Below are 20641 nucleotides of genomic sequence, written 5' to 3'. Positions count from 1 at the left end.
AATTCATTTACCTGCATAAATTTGTTAACTATTGTCACAAAGGCAATGGTAAAGTTGAATTGATGCTTTTGTGCCAAGAAATACTCATTAGAGGATACTATTCTAATAGTATTCTACTAAGAGTATTCTACTGTTTTAGAAATTGTTGATGTATTTTTAAAAAAATCTATATTCTGTAATGAAAAACAAAGATATGCTGTAAAAGTATAAACTTTTAGAATTTATTTGCTCTTTACTAATGATATTTTAAGAAAAATTAATGTTATAGGCAAAACAATACATGAACAAAAGTCAATGTATAATAGCCATGAAATCACGGAAAAGATTAGGAAATTCTTTGAGGAATACAAATTGTTCATATTATGAAAATATTATTAATGCCAAACAAGTTACAGACTATTGTATTCACACCAATCTCTCCAATTCAAAACACACTTGAAAAAGAATAGAGAAGACTCATTTTGAGTGTGAACCTCACAGTTGGCATATCTATGATTCAAACATAATCTCAAAATCAATTTTTTTCTCATGTCAAATGTGATTTATTCCTTACAAAAGGTTTACTATGTTGAAAGGATGAGATTTTATACATTTAACATGGCATATATATTTACCGATAAAATTAACTGACATGGTAAAAAATGTACTATTGATGAAATGTCTATTTTTTAATAACTAAAATGCTTAAATTTTTAAAAACCTAATGCAGCTTTCATTATAGTTTTGCAATATCTTGGACACAAATTTGTTGGATAACATAAAATATATTAAAAATTACTTAAGGTCCATTGTCACATGACTGAAATCCATTTCTTTAATAGAAAACAGACATTGAAGCAAGTATGCTTGAATTTTATTGCCATGAAAACAAGGAGTATAACTCTTTCAAAACAAATTATTGTATCCTAGTAACCTTAAATTTTTAATAATTACAAATTCAAATTTGTTATATTATTTTCAAATTTTGATTTATAGAATTTGTACAGAATGGCTTTGTTTCTCATCACTGTTTTTTTAAAAATACTTTCATTTCTTTCTTCAACTTGAGGAAAGTGTGATTTTTTTTTTTTTTTAATTTCCCCAGAGCCAATCTGTTCCAAATCTTCCCCTTTACATTTTCAGAGCATTGTCTAGGGGACTGAGATTGTAGAATTTTATTTTAAGTCATAGGATAGAAAATATGATATAAGGTAAGTTTCCATAAGACAGAGATGAAGGAGAAAGTGCTGTGCTTTGTAAATGGGGCCAGGGGAAGGGTGACTAGGAGAAGAGCTTTGCCTGAGACCACCATGGAAATGAGCAGGGAGAGGGCATTGCCTTGAAAAAGCAGGAAATAGAATACTTGATTTTTAAAATGTACTGTGTATTTCCCAAACAACAACAACAAAAATGTCCAAAAACACTGTTTTACAACTGAGATAGATTAAGCTAGTTTTAGTACTAAGTTGAAGGTTCCATCCCTCTGCCTCCTCTCTTACCACTACTGAGTGGGATTGGGGAATCTGAATTAGCAATTGGATCAGTTTCTGATAAAAACACAAGTGACATATTTGAGCCATTTAAATTGTAGTGTGTAGCTTTAAACTCATGCTACATTAATGTTTATTTCATACCTAGCATGCTTTAAAGATGCTCTAATTCTTTAATATCTATTCAATTAATATTGATAAAAATTTATGAAGTGGATTTAAAGAGATTAAGCACATGCCCAAATCATAGGGAAATATTTGCCCCACCAAACTTTGGTGCTCTTTGCACTTTATACTACCTCTTTATGACAAAAAAATGTAATTATTTCTGGAGGAAGAAAAGCAGATGGGAGTGAAAATTGGGGGTGGGGAGGAGAAAAAGAGGCCCAGGCAGAGAGAAGGAGGGAAGGGGGGAAGCGGGGAGGAAGGAAGGAAAGAAGGAAGGAAAGAGGGAGGGAAGGAAAGAAGGAAGGAAGGAAAGAGGGAGGGAAGGAAGGAAGGGAGGGAGGAAGGAAGGAAATGATCCCACTGTTTGGATTTAGAAGTGTAAATATTAATGAGAAAGATGGGAAGAGATCAGAACTTCTCACATTACTGTCCACTCAGCCAAAGCCAATGATGCCTGGAAAGGAAGAGAAAGGAGAAAACATACCCAAAGGATAAAGAGATTGTAAGGGAATGACACACAAAACTGAGAGGGATGGTAAAACACTGCATGGTCAAAACTAGAGGTAAGTTGATGCCAATATGTTGTTGTGCTAAATTAAATATACAAAGATAAAATAGATAAAGGTAATAGAAAGATAAGACCATTCTGTACTCAATGTAAACACACACACACACACACACACACACACACACAACTTTGCAAGTGTAAAATGAGAGATATGAGGCTTAGACAAGATAACCTAAAGCTCAATTTGAATTGTTATTGTAATGTGGGTGGCTATTGGTAAATCTACTTTGAGCTTAGACTTTATTTTTTTTTAATTTTTATTATTTTTTTTATTTTTTAATATATGAAATTTACTGTCAAATTGGTTTCCATACAGCACCCAGTGCTCATCCCAAAAGGTGCCCTCCTCAATACCCATCACCCACCCTGCCCTCCCTCCCACCCCCCATCAACCCTCAGTTTGTTCTCAGTTTTTAACAGTCTCTTATGCTTTGGCTCTCTCCCACTCTACCTCTTTTTTTTTTTTTTCCTACCCCTCCCCCATGGGTTTCTGTTACGATTCTCAGGATCCACATAAGAGTGAAACCATATGGTATCTGTCTTTCTCTGTATGGCTTATTTCACTTAGCATCACACTCTCCAGTTCCATCCACGTTGCTACAAAAGGCCATATTTCATTCTTTCTCATTGCCACGTAGTATTCCATTGTGTACATAAACCACAAGTTCTTTATCCATTCATCAGTTGATGGACATTTAGGCTCGTTCCATAATTTGGCTATTGTTGAGAGTGCTGCTATAAACATTGGGGTACAAGTGCCCCTATGCATCAGTACTCCCGTATCCCTTGGATAAATTCCTAGCAGTGCTATTGCTGGGTCATAGGGTAGGTCTATTTTTAATTTTCTGAGGAACCTCCACTCTGCTTTCCAGAGTGGCTGCACCAATTTGCATTCCCACCAACAGTGCAAGAGGGTTCCCGTTTCTCCACATCCTCTCCAGCATCTATAGTCTCCTGATTTGTTCATTTTGGCCACTCTGACTGGCGTGAGGTGATATCTGAGTGTGGTTTTGATTTGTATTTCCCTGATAAGGAGCGACGTTGAGCATCTTTTCATGTGCCTGTTGGCCATCCGGATGTCTTCTTTAGAGAAGTGTCTATTCATGTTTTCTGCCCATTTCTTCACTGGGTTATTTGTTTTTCAGGTGTGGAGTTTGATGAGCTCTTTATAGATTTTGGATACTAGCCCTTTGTCCGATATGTCATTTGCAAATATCTTTTCCCATTCCGTTGGTTGCCTTTTAGTTTTGTTGGTTGTTTCCTTTGCTGTGCAGAAGGTTTTTATCTTCATAAGGTCCCAGTAATTCACTTTTGCTTTTAATTCCCTTGCCTTTGGGGATGTGCCGAGTAAGAGATTACTACGGCTGAGGTCAGAGAGGTCTTTTCCTGCTTTTCCTCTAAGGTTTTGATGGTTTCCTGTCTCACATTCAGGTCCTTTATCCATTTTGAGTTTATTTTTGTGAATGGTGTGAGAAAGTGGTCTAGTTTCAACCTTCTGCATGTTGCTGTCCAGTTCTCCCAGCACCATTTGTTAAAGAGAATGTCTTTTTTCCATTGGATGTTCTTTCCTGCTTTGTCAAAGATGAGTTGGCCATACGTTTGTGGGTCTAGTTCTGGGGTTTCTATTCTATTCCATTGGTCTATGTGTCTGTTTTTGTGCCAATACCATGCTGTCTTGATGATGACAGCTTTGTAGTAGAGGCTAAAGTCTGGGATTGTGATGCCTCCTGCTTTGGTCTTCTTCTTCAAAATTACTTTGGCTATTCGGGGCCTTTTGTGGTTCCATATGAATTTTAGGATTGCTTGTTCTAATTTCGAGAAGAATGCTGGTGCAATTTTGATTGGGATTGCATTGAATGTGTAGATAGCTTTGGGTAGTATTGACATTTTCACAATATTTATTCTTCCAATCCATGAGCACGGAATGTTTTTCCATGTCTTTATATCTTCTTCAATTACCTGCATAAGCTTTCTATAGTTTTCAGCATACAGATCTTTTACCTCTTTGGTTAGATTTATCCCTAGGTATTTTATGCTTCTTGTTGCAATTGTGAATGGGATCAGTTTCTTTATTTGTCTTTCTGTTGCTTCATTGTTAGTGTATAAGAATGCAACTGATTTCTGTACATTGATTTTGTATCCTGCAACTTTGCTGAATTCATGTATCAGTTCTAGCAGACTTTTGGTGGAGTCTATCGGATTTTCCATGTATAATATCATGTCATCTGCAAAAAGCGAAAGCTTGACTTCATCTTTGCCAATTTGGATGCCTTTGATTTCCTTTTGTTGTCTGATTGCTGATGCTAGAACTTCCAGCACTATGTTAAACAACAGCAGTGAGAGTGGGCATCCCTGTCGTGTTCCTGATCTCAGGGAAAAAGCTCTCAGTTTTTCCCCGTTGAGGATGATGTTAGCTGTGGGCTTTTTGTAAATGGCTTTTATGATCTTTAAGGATGTTCCTTCTATCCCGACTTTCTCGAGGGTTTTTATTAAGAAAGGGTGCTGAATTTTGTCAAATGTCTTTTCTGCATCGATTGACAGGATCATATGGTTCTTCTCTTTTTTTTTGTTAATGTGATGTATCACGTTGATCAATTTGCGAATGTTGAACCAGCCCTGCATCCCAGGAATGAATCCCACTTGATCATGGTGAATGATTCTTTTTATATGCTGTTGAATTCGATTTGCTAGTATCTTATTGAGAATTTTTGCATCCATATTCATCAGGGATATTGGCCTGTAGTTCTCTTTTTTTACTGGGTCTCTGTCTAGTTTAGGAATCAAAGTAATACTGGCTTCATAGAATGAGTCTGGAAGTTTTCCTTCCCTTTCTATTTCTTGGAATAGCTTGAGAAGGATAGGCATTATCTCTGCTTTAAACGTCTGGTAGAACTCCCGTGGGAAGCCATCTGGTCCTGGACTCTTATTTGTTGGGAGATTTTTGATAACCGATTCAATTTCTTCGCTGGTTATGGATCTGTTCAAGCTTTCTATTTCCTCCTGATTGAGTTTTGGAAGCGTGTGGGTGTTTAGGAATTTTTCCATTTCTTCCAGGTTTTCCAATTTGTTGGCATATAATGTTTCATAGTATTCCCTGATAATTGTTTGTATCTCTGAGGGATTGGTTGTAATCATTCCATTTTCATTCATGATTTTATCTATTTGGGTCATCTCCCTTTTCTTTTTGAGTAGCCTGGCTAGAGGTTTGTCAATTTTGTTTATTTTTTCAAAAACCCAACTCTTGGTTTCGTTGATCTGCTCTACAGTTTTTTTAGATTCTATATTGTTTATTTCTGCTCTGATCTTTATTATTTCTCTTCTTCTGCTGGGTTTAGGCTTCCTTTGCTGTTCTGCTTCTATTTCCTTTAGGTGTGCTGTTAGATTTTGTATTTGGGATTTTTCTTGTTTCTTGAGATAAGCCTGGATTGCAATGTATTTTCCTCTCAGGACTGCCTTCGCTGCGTCCCAAAGCGTTTGGATTGTTGTATTTTCATTTTCGTTTGTGTCCATATATTTTTTAATTTCTTCTCTAATTGCCTGGTTGACCCACCCATTCTTTAGTAGGGTGTTCTTTAACCTCCATGCTTTTGGGGGTTTTCCAGACTTTTTCCTGTGGTTGATTTCAAGCTTCATAGCATTGTGGTCTGAAAGTATGCATGGTATAATTTCAATTTTTGTAAACTTATGAAGGGCTGTTTTGTGACCCAGTATATGATCTATCTTGGAGAATGTTCCATGTGCACTCGAGAAGAAAGTATATTCTGTTGCTTTGGGATGCAGAGTTCTAAATATATCTGTCAAGTCCATCTGATCCAATGTATCATTCAAGGCCCTTGTTTCTTTATTGACTGTGTGTCTAGATGATCTATCCATTTCTGTAAGTGGGGTGTTAAAGTCCCCTGCAATGACCACATTCTTATCAATAAGGTTGCTTATGTTTATGAGTAATTGTTTTACATATCTGGGGGCTCCGGTATTCGGCGCATAGACATTTATAATTGTTAGCTCTTCCTGATGGATAGACCCTGTAATTATTATATAATGCCCTTCTTCATCTCTTGTTACAGCCTTTAATTTAAAGTCTAGTTTGTCTGATATAAGTATGGCTACTCCAGCTTTCTTTTGGCTTCCAGTAGCATGATAAATAGTCTCCATCCCCTTACTCTCAATCTAAAGGTGTCCTCAGATCTAAAATGAGTCTCTTGTAGACAGCAAAGAGATGGGTCTTGTTTTTTTATCCATTCTGATACCCTATGTCTTTTGGTTGGCGCATTTAATCCATTTACATTCAGTGTTATTATAGAAAGATACGGGTTTAGAGTCATTGTGATGTCTGTATGTTTTATGCTTGTAGGGATGTCTCTGGTACTTTGTCTCACAGGATCCCCCTTAGGATCTCTTGTAGGGCTGGTTTAGTGGTGATGAATTCCTTCAGTTTTTGTTTGTTTGGGAAGACCTTTATCTCTCCTTCTATTCTAAATGACAGACTTGCTGGATAAAGGATTCTCGGCTGCATATTTTTTCTGTTTAGCACACTGAAGATATCGTGCCAATCCTTTCTGGCCTGCCAAGTTTCAAAGGAGAGATCAGTCACGAGCCTTATAGGTCTCCCTTTATATGTGAGGGCACGTTTATCCCTTGCTCCTTTCAGAATTTTCTCTTTATCCTTGTATTTTGCCAGTTTCACTATGATATGTTGCGCAGAAGATCGATTCAAGTTACGTCTGAAGGGAGTTCTCTGTGCCTCTTGGATTTCAATGCCTTTTTCCTTCCCCAGTTCAGGGAAGTTCTCAGCTATAATTTCTTCAAGTACCCCTTCAGCACCTTTCCCTCTCTCTTCCTCCTCTGGGATACCAATTATGCGTATATTATTTCTTTTTAGTGTATCACTTAGTTCTCTAATTTTTCCCTCATACTCCTGGATTTTTTTATCTCTCTTTCTCTCAGCTTCCTCTTTTTCCATAACTTTATCTTCTAGTTCACCTATTCTCTCCTCTGCCTCTTCAATCCGAGCTGTCGTCGTTTCCATTTTGTTTTGCATTTCGTTTAAAGCGCTTTTCAGCTCCTCGTGACTGTTCCTTAGTCCCTTGATCTCTGTGGCAAGAGATTCTCTGCTGTCCTGTATACTGTTTTCAAGCCCAGCAATTAATTTTATGACTATTATTCTAAATTCACTTTCTGTTATATTATTTAAATCCTTTTTGATCAGTTCATTAGCTGTTGTTATTTCCTGGAGATTCTTCTGAGGGGAATTCTTCCGTTTGGTCATTTTGGATAGTCCCTGGAGTGGTGAGGACCTGCAGGGCACTTCCCCTGTGCTGTGGTGTATAACTGGAGTTGGTGGGCGGGGCCGCAGTCCGACCTGATGTCTGCCCCCAGCCCACCGCTGGGGCCACAGTCAGACTGGTGTGTGCCTTCTCTTCCCCTCTCCTAGGGGCGGGATTCACTGTGGGGTGGCGTGGCCCATTTGGGCTACTTGCACACTGCCAGGCTTGTGGTGCTGGGGATCTGGCATATTAGCTGGGGTGGGTAGGCAAGGTGCACGGGGGCAGGAGGGGCAGGCTTAGCTCGCTTCTCCTTAGGTGATCCACTTTAGGAGGGGCCCTGTGGCAGCGGGAGGGAGTCAGATCTGCTGCCGGAGGTTTGGCTCCGCAGAAGCACACAGTTGGGTGTTTGCGCGGAACGAGCAAGTTCCCTGGCAGGAACTGGTTCTCTTTGGGATTTTGGCTGGGGGATGGGCGGGGGAGATGGCGCTGGCGAGTGCCTTTGTTCCCCGCCAAGCTGAGCTCTGCCGTCGGGGGGGCTCAGCAGCTCTCCCTCCCTTTGTCCTCCAGCCTTCCTGCTTTCTGAGCAGAGCTGTTAACTTATGACCTCCCAGACGCTAAGTCGTGCTTGCTGTCGGAACACAGTCTGTCTGGCCCCTCCGCTTTTGCCAGCCAGACTTGGGGGCTCTGCTTGGCCAGCGGGCCGCCCCTCCTCCCCGGCTCCCTCCCGCCAGTCCGTGGAGCGCGCACCGCCTCGCCGCCCTTCCTACCCTCTTCCGTGGGCCTCTCGTCTGCGCTTGGCTCCAGAGGCTCCATTCTGCTAATCCTCTGGCGGTTTTCTGGGTTTTTTAGGCAGGTGTAGGTGGAATCTAAGTGATCAGCAGGACGAGCGGTGAGCCCAGCGTCCTCCTACGCCGCCATCTTCCCTCCAACTCCTAGACTTTATTTTTAAAAAAAAGATACATTTTCTCAAAAGAGGAAATACCATGACTAGTTCTGTATACCACTCATTCAAAGGAGACAGAGGAAAACAAACAAAGGATAGATTTGGAGAGAGTGACCAGTCCAGGGTTATATAGCATTACAAGCTCTTAGGAAGCCAGGCTTCATTCACATTGCCTTCTATTATTATTCAAAAACATATGTGGTGAAAAGCCAACACACTCACTCAGTAAGGACTGGAGTTCTGTGGCAGTAGCGTTAATGGATAGAAATTGCAGAGTAACTGATTTTTTATTTAATATAAAGCAGTGGTTTTCAATATCACAATTGCCTAAATGAGCCACTTCGGGAGGCAGTAGGTTTCCATCGCTGGAGGTCTTCAAATAGAAGTTGGATGACCAGTTGGGGGAACATATTTAATATTGTTTGTTGCTTTGACACTTGTCCTCAAACAGTGCTTAGTACACATTAGCCACCAACAAAGTTTTATTGAATGAATGATTGAATATAAAGAGGTTATTTATAGCTGACATTTATGGAGTCCTCATTATTGGTCAGGCAGAGCTAATTTTTCAAAACTTTATAGGAAGGGGCAGTTACTGTTTTCTTTTTGCAGTTCAGAGAAATGAAGATATCAAAGGGAAGGACAAAGGGGAGTAGAAGAGACAGAGTTTTGATTGTGGTATATCAGTCTCCTGAGCCTGGTTCAAGTTTCAGAAGGTGGTTAACTTTAATCTGTACGATTCTTTCACCAAACACATCCTAATATATGTTGTTATTAATTAAACAAGGAGACCATTAGACTGAGGTTGTTCTAATACCTTATCAGCCTGCATAAGCAAACCAAAATCTAAGCCTATAAATGCCTCAACATTAAGATGTCAAGACGTAGGGACGGCCAATCACAGGAAGCTAGACTTTTCCAAATGAAGCAAATGCTTAAACTAAAGAATCAAATAATTCCCTTGCTTGCTTCTTCCTTTCCTCTGTCAAAGTCTCTCCCATAGCTTTTGTCAATGGAGTGCTCCAAACACTTCCAGGTTGACACTGCCTGACTGGGATTGATTTCTGCTCAAATAAACTCTTAAAATCTTTAATATACTTAGTTTATCATTTAACAACGCCAGTAGGAAGGGCTTGAATTTACCAACACTTAGTACATTAGATCCAATTTGTTTACTCTACTTGTTAACATTAAAATGGAGGTAAAATGGAGTGGTAGGAATTTGATCTCTGAGACAGTTAAATATGTTATGGGACTTTTAATTAATTAGCAGGAAAAAGGACAGGAAGGCAGCCAGGCAGACTGGCACAGTGCGTGAATGTGAGTAGCTGGAAGCCAGGGTGGCTCTCGGGCTTTATTATTTTGGATGCTTACAAGAAGTACATGAAGAAAATAGAAGGTGGAACCAATGACACATTGCACTATTTTGTAGTTTTGCCTGGTTTAAACCGTTGGTTACATTTTGAGGATTAATGCAGAGTGTCTGCTCTTGAGGCCAGATTTAATACCTTACTAATATCTATATCCTCTGAGCCCTTCAGCTCAGACTTTCAGCATTGCACAAAGAAGTGATCAGGACAGAGTAAATATGTGGTGGACACCATTGTCTCTGGGGCAACTGGAATGGTGCTGGTTTTAATTTGTAACTCTTTCTATTGGCAAGCCCTTGCTTGTTATGGTAATTCTAAAATTTGCTAGTAGCTTATCTTTAAGATTTACCTCAAGTTTTGTTCTGGAAAGTATTGTATGACCTACTTATATAGCTACCTTTGTTTGTTGTCTTTTAAATTATTTATCACTCCATGTGTGCCTTTCATAATACGACTGTGATAGATTCTAATGTTCTGTTTAATTATCTGCATGTTCCTCCTCCCCTCCCTGCCGGTTCCTTGACTCTGAATTCATTGAGAATGTGGCGACCATGCTGCTCATCTATTACCTTCCATGCCTAGCAAAGTGCTTAGCAAGTAATTAATGCTGTGAAAGCAAAAACTGCACCCAGTGAAGTTAAACAGGCAAAGGAAGACTTTATCTGAAGCTATTGCAATAAAAGAAAGGTCCAAACTGGGCTCGACTCTGACGAAACAATGGGTGAGAAAGTTTTTAAGAGCTGGGTAGAGGGAGTATAGATGAAGTTTCTCCTGTCTTCACTGACCAGAAATGATTTTACAACTTGGAGCAAGGGGCCTGCCTAAGTGAGGCTCCAGCCCTCCCACAAAAACTGGGAAGTAGGGTTGCTGTCTTCCTTGGTGATTACATTTTGAAGAGATGACTCCTAGGTTCCTGAGAAAGACATTCCTGGGTTGTAAAATTAGCAAGATGCTTTTCCAGAGATTTCAAAGGTTAGAGAAAGCATTTATAACTGCAAACTTTCTGCAGTAAATTCTGTAAATAAAGAGAGTTCAAGAGCCTAGAGTCAGGAAGAAGCTTGAATCAGTGTAGTCAAGCTGAGAGGAACATTAGACCACCTTGGTTTGTGTTCAGTGAAAAGTTTGCTACATGAATGAACAAATGAATAATAAGTAAACTTTAGTTATAAATAGAAACCTTATAGTGTATTTCTTGGGATCTTAATTTAAATGTGCCAGCTTATAAGTAATATTTAAAAAGTAATATAAATTAAAGTCATTTAAAATAAGCTTTCTTTTATCTCTGTTGCTTGATACTTCATTGTGCAGAAAATGCCACACCCCACAACATACCACATGTTGAAGATGCATAATGTTTTAAAAAATTAAAAAGACTCCAAAAACTTTTAAGCTGGAAGCATATTTTATAAATCGTTTCCTGCAGTGGAGTACAAAATGATATATGAAATGACTTTTTTTAAAAATTATTTTTTTCAGAAGCTGTTGTATGTTCAACATTTTTGCCTATTCTCAAATCAAAAGCATTACATCAGACGCAGATACATTATGTACAAACTCTCTGTGGTAGCTGTGGCTATAAAATAGGAATACAAATGCGTTCTCTTCCTCCCTTGATGGGTTGCTTATGAAGAGCAAATGAGAATGTGAAAGCACTTTACAACTATAAAAATAACTGTAGAAATGCAAGGAATTATTAAAATGAATAATGAACATACAAAGTCCATTGTGAAGGTATTTTTATTTACTTTAACAATAATATCTAAAAATGTAATAAGATATGGAGACTCAGCCATATCCTAAGACATATAAGATAATATTTGAGAGTTATCATCTTAAGATAATTAAGATAAATATTATCTTAAGATAATAGTGATATGTTTAAATATTGGATTTTTAACAATAACTACAGTTAAAAGGATTTAAAATATACTGATGAATATCCTCCCAAAACTTGATAATTTCTAGAAGAATCATTAGCAAGGAAGTAGTATTAAAAACTGGTTCAGATTATAGACTTTATTTGGATTCATGTAGTGTGTGTTCAAATCCCAGGGCTTCCACATCCTAGGTCATAATCTTGAACAAGTTTTATGAGCTCTTTAAGCCTCTGATTTGTCATCTATGAAACAGGAAAAATACCTACCTCCTATGGCTGCCGTGAGAATCAAATACGATGGAGTATGTAAGGCTTTTGTAATAATGATTAACTCATAGAAAGCTCTCACAAATTGCAGAAAATATACAGGCATACATGCAAGTGCACTTATGCATAATTTGATGAAATGTGTGTGTGTGTGTATTTATATATAAATGTGTATATATGTATTTATATATATATGTGTGTGTGTGTGTGTATATATATATATATACATATATATATATATATGTATATATATACATATATATATATATATATTCCTAACCTATGTAGATTAACTTTGAGTTTTTGTCACTGTAACTTCTAGTGGTTTTAAAATAGTCCTTGTTTTTTTTTTTTATTAAAGTTGTAGTATTTTTCTTATAATTTTCATCATGCAGCTATTTGACATGTAAATCTTTTCTATTTCTGCAGAAATTTTCTTTGAAGAAAGTTTTGCAAGTCCCATGTAATATATCATTAATTTTAAATTGCTTTTGAAATAAAGACATTTTACCATACCATATTTGGAAAATGTATCACAGGTACTATAATACAGAAGCAATAATGCTGAATTGGAATTTTTGAGACTGGGTTTTTCATTTACCATCTGTCTTTGGGAAAGTCACTCATTTCATAGAATCCCAGTTTATTGATCTGTAACCATTTAGATAAATAAAATGGTGCCCTGCAGATATCATGCCAAAAGTCCAGAGCCTGTGAATATGTCACATTACATGGCAAAATGGACTTTATGGTCAGTGAGAGAGAGTTTTAGGTGGGAAGTCTTGCAGTCTTCAAAAAAAAAAATTTTTTTTAACATTTATTCGTTTTTGAGAGTGAGAGACACAGAGCATGAGCAGGGTAGGGGCAGAGAGAGAGGGAGACACAGAATCCAAAGCAGGATCCAGGCTCTGAGCTGTCAGCACAGAGCCCAACATGGGGCTCTAACTCACGGACTGAGAGATCACAACCTGAGCTGAAGTTGGACGCTCCACTGACTTGGCCACCGAGGCACCCCTGTAGTCTTCAAAATGTTAACACAGGTTTGGCTGTCAAGTCTTCATATTCCTAATCTTATCCTGGAAACCATGGGCAAAAATAATTGTATATGCAATTGTGAATAATTGACTTAAAGTTTTTTCCTCCTACAAGTCTTACTGACGTGTGTCATCATATAACTGTTGAACTATTGATATAACTATTGAATATCTGACAGTTTCCAACCAAATGTTGTTGTCTACATCCTCTAGACCCTGTTGCAGCAATTATAGCTTATTAATGGTGGAGCATAACATCCACCCATCTTCTCCATGAGCTCTGAAATTCTTTAAATGACAGCATGCGTAATTCTTATGGGATCATTTTAATGTATTGGAGAGAAAAGTGGTATTTTCCTCTTTGCTTAGAGCCCTGGAAAGTAAAAGCTGTAGATCCTTCTTAGCTCTTAAATCTGACATCAGCTTTTGTTTGTTTTTTAATGTGGGTTCTTGGAATTATACAAGCTAGGAGTAAAAAATTTCAACTAAGTTTTTTTTTCTCTTGATTTTCAAATATTCTTTTTATTTCAGAATTCCGTTTTTTTCTCTTCCACCTTCCTCATCATCTCTTTTTCTGTGTTACATTTGAGGGAGAAGTGTTGAAAGCTGAAGGGTTGTTTTACTTGTTGGTGGATGTAGTTTCTCGTGGGTATCCTTTGACAATACCACTATGTAAAGCTAATGAAAATGATAATGCACCATCGTATCTTAAGCTTATATGCCTGATTGCTCCATCCAATCACTTATAAAGAACCTTCAGTCCAGAGACTATGAGGAAAAATCAAGAAATCCATCTTCTTCCTTTTCTTATTTCTCTGTTTCTTAATTACATGACAACATTGCTACATTAAAGGTTTGGAAAATTGTATGTTTGCTCTCATATGAATAAATAGGCAATAAGCCTGGCTCACTCTTTCTTGAGAAACAGTCCCTGTCTCAGAGTCCCTTTTGAAACATGTATTGATCATTTTATGGTTATATAGGCAGGGATGCATAGCTGAAACATTCTCATATTAAACTTGTTTCTTAGATACACAGTTTTTTTGCCAGTAAATTGCAATTCTGAAACCACATCTGTGAGTTACTGTATCTGTCTTAGAATGCCATAAAATCTGACATCTTGTTTCATCATTTTGGGTTGCTTATTCCTTGTCTTATAACCCTTATCATTAACAATGAGATGAAGAAATCAGCAGATGATTTTCCATGCAAACCCCATAAATCTCATGATCTTAGTTTTGCCAGATATATTCTGAGAGAATTTATGCCAAAATGACAAACTTGGCAAGTCCAGGTTATGTCAAAATATATGTGTAAAGGAAAACTTTCCAATATTTTACTATTGAGTGATAGCTGTGCACTCCTTGTGAACTTTAAACTCCTATTACTGTTAATTGCCATGTGTCCTGTGTATGAATCAAAATGTCAGCACTATATTGGTATCTTTAAATTCAGAAAATGCTGCATACTTTAAAAAGTCGTATTTCCTGGGCCTCACCTTCTAGGAAGATTTTTATATTTTGAATCCATTGCATACCACAAGAAACCATTTTGGTATATCTGGATAATATATACCAGTGTGGGCGGTGGGCAATGACTCCAGGTAGCTCATCTAAGAATATCATTCACAGCATATTTAAAGTGTGCAGTTGGCAGGAGATTAGCATAATGTTATGCTACATAACATCTGTTTTAAGGGACCAGCAAAATCTGAGTAAATAAAGACTGTTGTAACCATTGAAGAACATTATTATATTCCCATGAATAAAAACTGACTCACAGAGACAGAATATGTATTTTGGAAAGGAGTATTCTTAAAATTCTAATCTGAAATATCAATACAATTAAGTTCCACTGTAGCATTTATTCATTTCTGTCTTCTAACAAAGTCACTCATTTTACATGTCTGTCTTCTCTACTACAATACCACTAATTGAAAGGTATGTCATATGTATTTAAAAGCAAAGAACTGGTATTGAATATATTCTTTGGAATTAAATTGAACAGTACAAGAGAGGAGAGAGAGAAATTGGTGAAAGTTGAAAAAAGTGGACCGAAGTCCATTTGTGGCGCTCACCATTGATACTTTATGTGCAAAACACCATTAAAAAGAATTGGAGGTAGTTACAAGCACCTCACTTATTAGCAAGTCTCCTCTCTGGCAACTTCGACTGTACAGAAACCAGATGCACTGGACATATGCTTTTCTGCTAAGCATCTTTTCGGGAAAATGGCCCCTCCTTCATTCTTGCTCTATGTGGTTAATGTGGTGCTAATCTTCCCTCCTGGTTCTAGGTATAAAAATGTCCTGTGCAGGCCTGTGAAATCACGGCACCTTCCTGATGGCTTCAGGAGCACATGACTCAAGCAAAGTTGATAGGAATCCCACTCATAGGACTGTGTTAGCACTGTTGGAAAATAGCATGCCTTTCTTTTCTGGAATTGTCACTTCTCCAAAAATTTAAGCCTAGAGCTACCAGGGGTTGTCTTTGCCATGTCATGGGAAAGATTTAGCCCCCAAATAAACCAACATGGGAGAAAAACAGAGAAGAGTGATAGAAAGAGATACACTGATGAATTGTTTAGATCACCCATCGAATTCAGCAAGCCCTCTGGCCAGTTGTGACCCCGGAACTTTAGACCTCTGACATTTATAAATATAGGAAAACTGGCCAATGTAATAAATGTGAATGTACTGAATGTGGAATGTACTGAATAGAGATTGAACGGCAATGGGGAGTTCCCTTCCAGGGCTTCAGTGTTGGCGCATTTTTGTTACATAAGCAGAGTAATTGCCAAACTGCTATTTTAGATAAAATGTCAAAACGTGTGTCTTTCAAGGTCAGTATTTTAGATCCCTAAAATTGCCAGAATGTGAATAGCTTCAGGTAAATGTGACCGCGTAGAACAAATATCACTAGTAGGAGATAGCCTTGGAGCTAGAGAAGATAATTGGATAAAATCTCGGGTTATTTCCCTTTGAGGATGGAGTGATTTTACTTCTCTTTTGTTTAACTTTTGTCCAGTTTTATTGAGGAATAATTGGCATACATCTCTGTATAAGTTTCTGGTGCACAGCATGCTTTGGTAGAGCTGCGTAGTTTCTCTCCTGAACATAGGACTAACCACCCTGTATTTGCATATTTGTCTCTTCTAGTATTAAAATTCAATAAAGTAATCAACAACCAAAAGTATTAAAAGGAGACCCATTCTTTACTCAGTATTTCTTAAAGGTCAACTCCATTTTCTTTAAGTTTATTTATTTATTTTGAGAGATGGAGAGAGCATGAGTTGGGGAGGGAAAGAGAGAAAAAGAGAGAGAGAAAGAGAGAGAGAATCCCAAGCAGGCTCTGCACGGACAGTGCAGACATGGGGCTCAAACTCACGAACCACAAGATCATGACCTCAGCCAAAACCAAGAGTCTGACACCTAACCGACTGAGCCACCCAGGCAGCCATCTCTAATTTTTAACCTAAGCAATAGTTCTTAAAATTGTTTTTCATAGCAGATGCCCTCAAAGCTTCTCTTCAATCTCCATTTTTCCTTCCTCACCCAAAATGCCTCCCCAAATCCAGCTGAAGTACTCTTGGCTTTTTCACCTCTCCTGTCACCTTCCTGGACCTGTGGTTTTTCTTTTCTTCCTTCTTTAATAGAACCTCTTCCAGTGCAGGGCCACTCTAAGAGAGGTACACAGATTCATGCCATCCCAGGAATGTATGCTGCCAACGGCAAGGAGAAAAGTACAGACATTGAGAGGAAACATTTAGAACCTTTAATAGCATATTGATAGAGTTTTGTTTGTTTGGTGAATCTAGCAACAAAACATGGGCTTGAGTTTTGCCTTTTTTTTTAAATTTCATTTTGTGTTGCTTTTATTGTATTTAAAAATACAACATGTTGGTCTGTGATAGATTGTGCAGAGTGAGGAGTGGTTGGTCTTTTATCACAGCTAGTTTGAGAAACACTATGCTAGGTTCTTCTGGGTTGGTGATCAATGTATTATTTAACTACCTTTGCAGGACATACACCATCCAATCAGAATAGAGGCCCACCACAAAAAGTATTATTATTATTATTATTATTTTGCCTTCTGAACAAGCATTTACCTGAATATTTGTCTGACTCTCCTATAGGTCTCCATTTTCTGACTTCTCTAATCCTATACAACAGCTTGGGAACAAAGCAAGAGAAGCCAGAAGCCAAAGACAGTTCTCTTTTGCAGCCTTCAGGTTAATCAAAGTGATTAACCTGAAGGAAACTTCTATTTAAGTTAGATTATTTTTCATGTATCTATTATTATCTTAGTTGATTTGCTTGTGTCTGATTTTAGAGTAAAAATTCCACACTGTAGCTATTGCTGTACTTTTAATCCAAACATGCAATATAGTCTACTTTAAAGTTCCTTTAATGCTATATTGAGCTGTTAATTTCTTCCAAGGCAGTGTTTCTAAAAATAAAATGTTTCTGACATGACTTTCTTGAGAGAGATATATTTGTAAGGCCATTTGCATCCCATTTTGCAAATGGCTTCAGGTTGGCTTTTTGCCCCCTCCTTTGTTTTCTAAAGGTATTTCCTTGGGACCTACATACTTTGCTTCCTTAAGGCTTTGTTATACAGGAAATACTTTGCATTATTTAGAAAGCATCTGAAAATAACACAGTTAGCCACTTTCCTTATAGCATCAGCAACATCTCTCTTCCTTTGCTCACATTATTCTTAGATTTCAAATGTTGAGTCATACTGATTGCCTGTGATAAATTGATCATTTTATGAGATAAGTAGGCTGTATAAACATTCTCTACTCACACATGCTGGTAACATCTTTCTGTTTTTTGGGCAAACCAATTCATATCCACTTTTTCGATTGTCATTGCTCTTTGGTTAGCTCTCAAATCACCTTCTTCAGCCCCAAGCATTCTCCTTGTTGACAATCTGAATTTTCAAAGGCCTGATGTATCCTTCTGCTTGTGTATACCTGAGCTCTTCAAACACAGTACACTTGAAATGAAATGGATCTCTTACACCCACCCTCATTCTCATCTCTGATGAAGTAATCTACTTTGGTTTGTTTTTTTTTTACTAATAATCTACATTATTTTTACTAGTTGTGACGTCAGTCTTCCACTTGCCTAGGACACAATAACTTTGCCTTCTCCCTTTATTTTATCTGATTAGTCACCAAATCTTGATTTTACCACAAAAAAAATGTCTTTTGTATATTTTTCATCTTTTCTCTTTACACTTCTCTTCCTTTAGGCCTGCATTTTACCTCTTACTTTTAATTTCTTGCCACTCCATTTCACTAGCCATGCTACCACTAGGATTTTCTTCCTAAATCACAAGTTGGTTCACAATGACCTTTCCCCATCTCAAAAACCTTCCAGTTTTCTGCTACTTGCAGAATAAATTCAAACTCTTTAGCATGAAATTTAATGCCTCTCAAGATATGTAGTTTAATATAAATCAAAACCTCAATGAATTTAGTATATGCCCCATAACCAAGATTTGCCATTTCACATGTCTCTATCATTTGGAATGCTTTTCTTTCCAATCCTTTTCTTCACATATCATTGTCCTCCTAAACTTTCTAGGCTTACCCGAAATGCCTCCTTATTTCCTGTACACAAGAGGCTCATTCTTGTGAAATCCTAGGGAAATTGGTTTGGATCTCTACTTTGGTTTGGGCTTATTATGAAGATAGTGCAGTTTTATCACAGATTCATTTAACTTACTCAATCATCTATATATGTGCTCAGAATTTTAATAATACTGTTGAATTCATCTCTACTAACTTTCTTTTCAAAGAAAGGATGAGTTGAAAGTCATGGATTTTAAGTTCCACATATAGGTCTCAGTTCCCTCAGGCTTTTGATAGGAGCATTGTGCTGAGTTATAGCCTGATGTGGACCTAGTTTGGGAGGATAGAGCATTTTTTTTTTGTGTATTTCAGCAATGTCCCCAAATGCTAGGCCAATGATAAAGAAGCATTTCAATAGGTCATTCCTTCTGTGAGTGTGCTGAACTAATTAAGAGATGTATGGTCATTTCCAGCATGACATTTCCCTAAGGAGATTTTCAAAATTTGAAAAAGCAGCAAATCTGCAAACTTTTAGGTTTTAAACTTTTAGCTTTAGGGTTTTGAACTTCCTAAGGAACCATATATGTCATTTGTTTCCCTTTTAGCATGTTATCACAATGCTTAACTCATAGTATTTGATGCATGCTCTTTAAACTGAATTTATTTAGGACTTACCTAAACAGCATGGGTCTCATACAGCAAATAGGCTCGAGCAGTTAGGATTCTTTATTCTGCTGTCTTCGTTAGGGTGGGAATTTTGTATATTCTCTCTTTTAATACTTCATGAGCAATTGAAACATTCTGCAGTAAACCCTTACTACAGCTTTTGTGAATTACTAGAATGGGGAGAAATCTTAACTTCTTGCTCTAGTAAATAAAAGTGCTGGGCTGATATGAATAAATTTACTTGAAATTCAAGGAGAATAAAGTTCACCTCAGTCTTCCAAAGAATCAGTGCCATGTGGCTCACAAATATGGTGAATTCAAACTCACTAATTATAGCTGTGTCTTTCTGGCGTAGTCAGTCTGTTTAGTTTGATAGACAAAAAACGAGTGGTTTAATGTAGTTACATAAATATGTATATTATATATGTAATATATCCTACATTATAAATATATACATTATCATATAGCATTATTGTACAGCACATTATTCACGTAAGTACATTCTGTCTATAACATTATCACATGTCAGTAATAATACATTCTCCTTTTCTTTGATGTTGTGACATTTTAATGCCTTTGCAGGAAAAAGATGACACAGTATTCTACAAGTTGTAATGTTACAATTTTACACTTTGGAAATTTCATCTTTAGATGGAATCCTTTTATAATCTGACTAATGTAAGGTTATGTTGTCTCTCATTACCACCTTTGATCATCCTTTCAGCAGAGCAAGGATAATATCAGCATCATCATTAAGCTCTGGACGGATTTCCTGTTGGTTTTTTAGATAATCCCAATATTTTTCATTTTATCAAACATATGAAGGGAGTTTCTACTTCTTTCTTTTTATTTCTTATTTTGAGTGTTTGGGTGGAGGCAAAAAGGGGTTGTAAAATCAGTATCCTGAAAAGAGCAATCTTAACTGTACATCTAAGTTAATTTTTCTCCTACTAGTATTGTCCCATTGTGTTGTTGTTGTTGTTGTTGTTGTCGTCATTTTGGATGGATGGGCCTCTGCCTGGAAATGAGGCTTTGAATTTAGGACCCAGGTGAAATGTTTACCTAAATTGTCATATTTCAACTAGATTTTTAAACCTCATCATCATTTTTAAACTGCAGTAGCCAAGTACAGTAACTGTCAGAAATGTAGCCTAAAACTGGAAGCTTATGGTTTTTAGCATTTGGGCTGCTCTCCTGCCTAACATTTTTACCACCATTCACATTTTAATTAAGCTATTGACATTATATTAGATTTTCATATTAATACTATCTTTTGGGTTGTTTTTGGTAGAGCTTTTCCACAATTGAAATATGATAAATATTGTATGAAATTATTTTATATATGCAAATCATATCTGCTGTGCAGTATCCAGACTGCTTTAGAATGACAGTGGAATCTGAATAATTAGGTGGCTGCCAAAAGGTCAGCTTGA

Source organism: Panthera tigris, chromosome B1, assembly GCF_018350195.1.
Source record: "Panthera tigris isolate Pti1 chromosome B1, P.tigris_Pti1_mat1.1, whole genome shotgun sequence".
In the NCBI taxonomy this organism is placed as follows: Eukaryota; Metazoa; Chordata; class Mammalia; order Carnivora; family Felidae; genus Panthera; species Panthera tigris.
The sequence above is the reverse complement of the archived record's forward strand: the minus strand, read 5'-3'. Positions refer to the sequence as shown.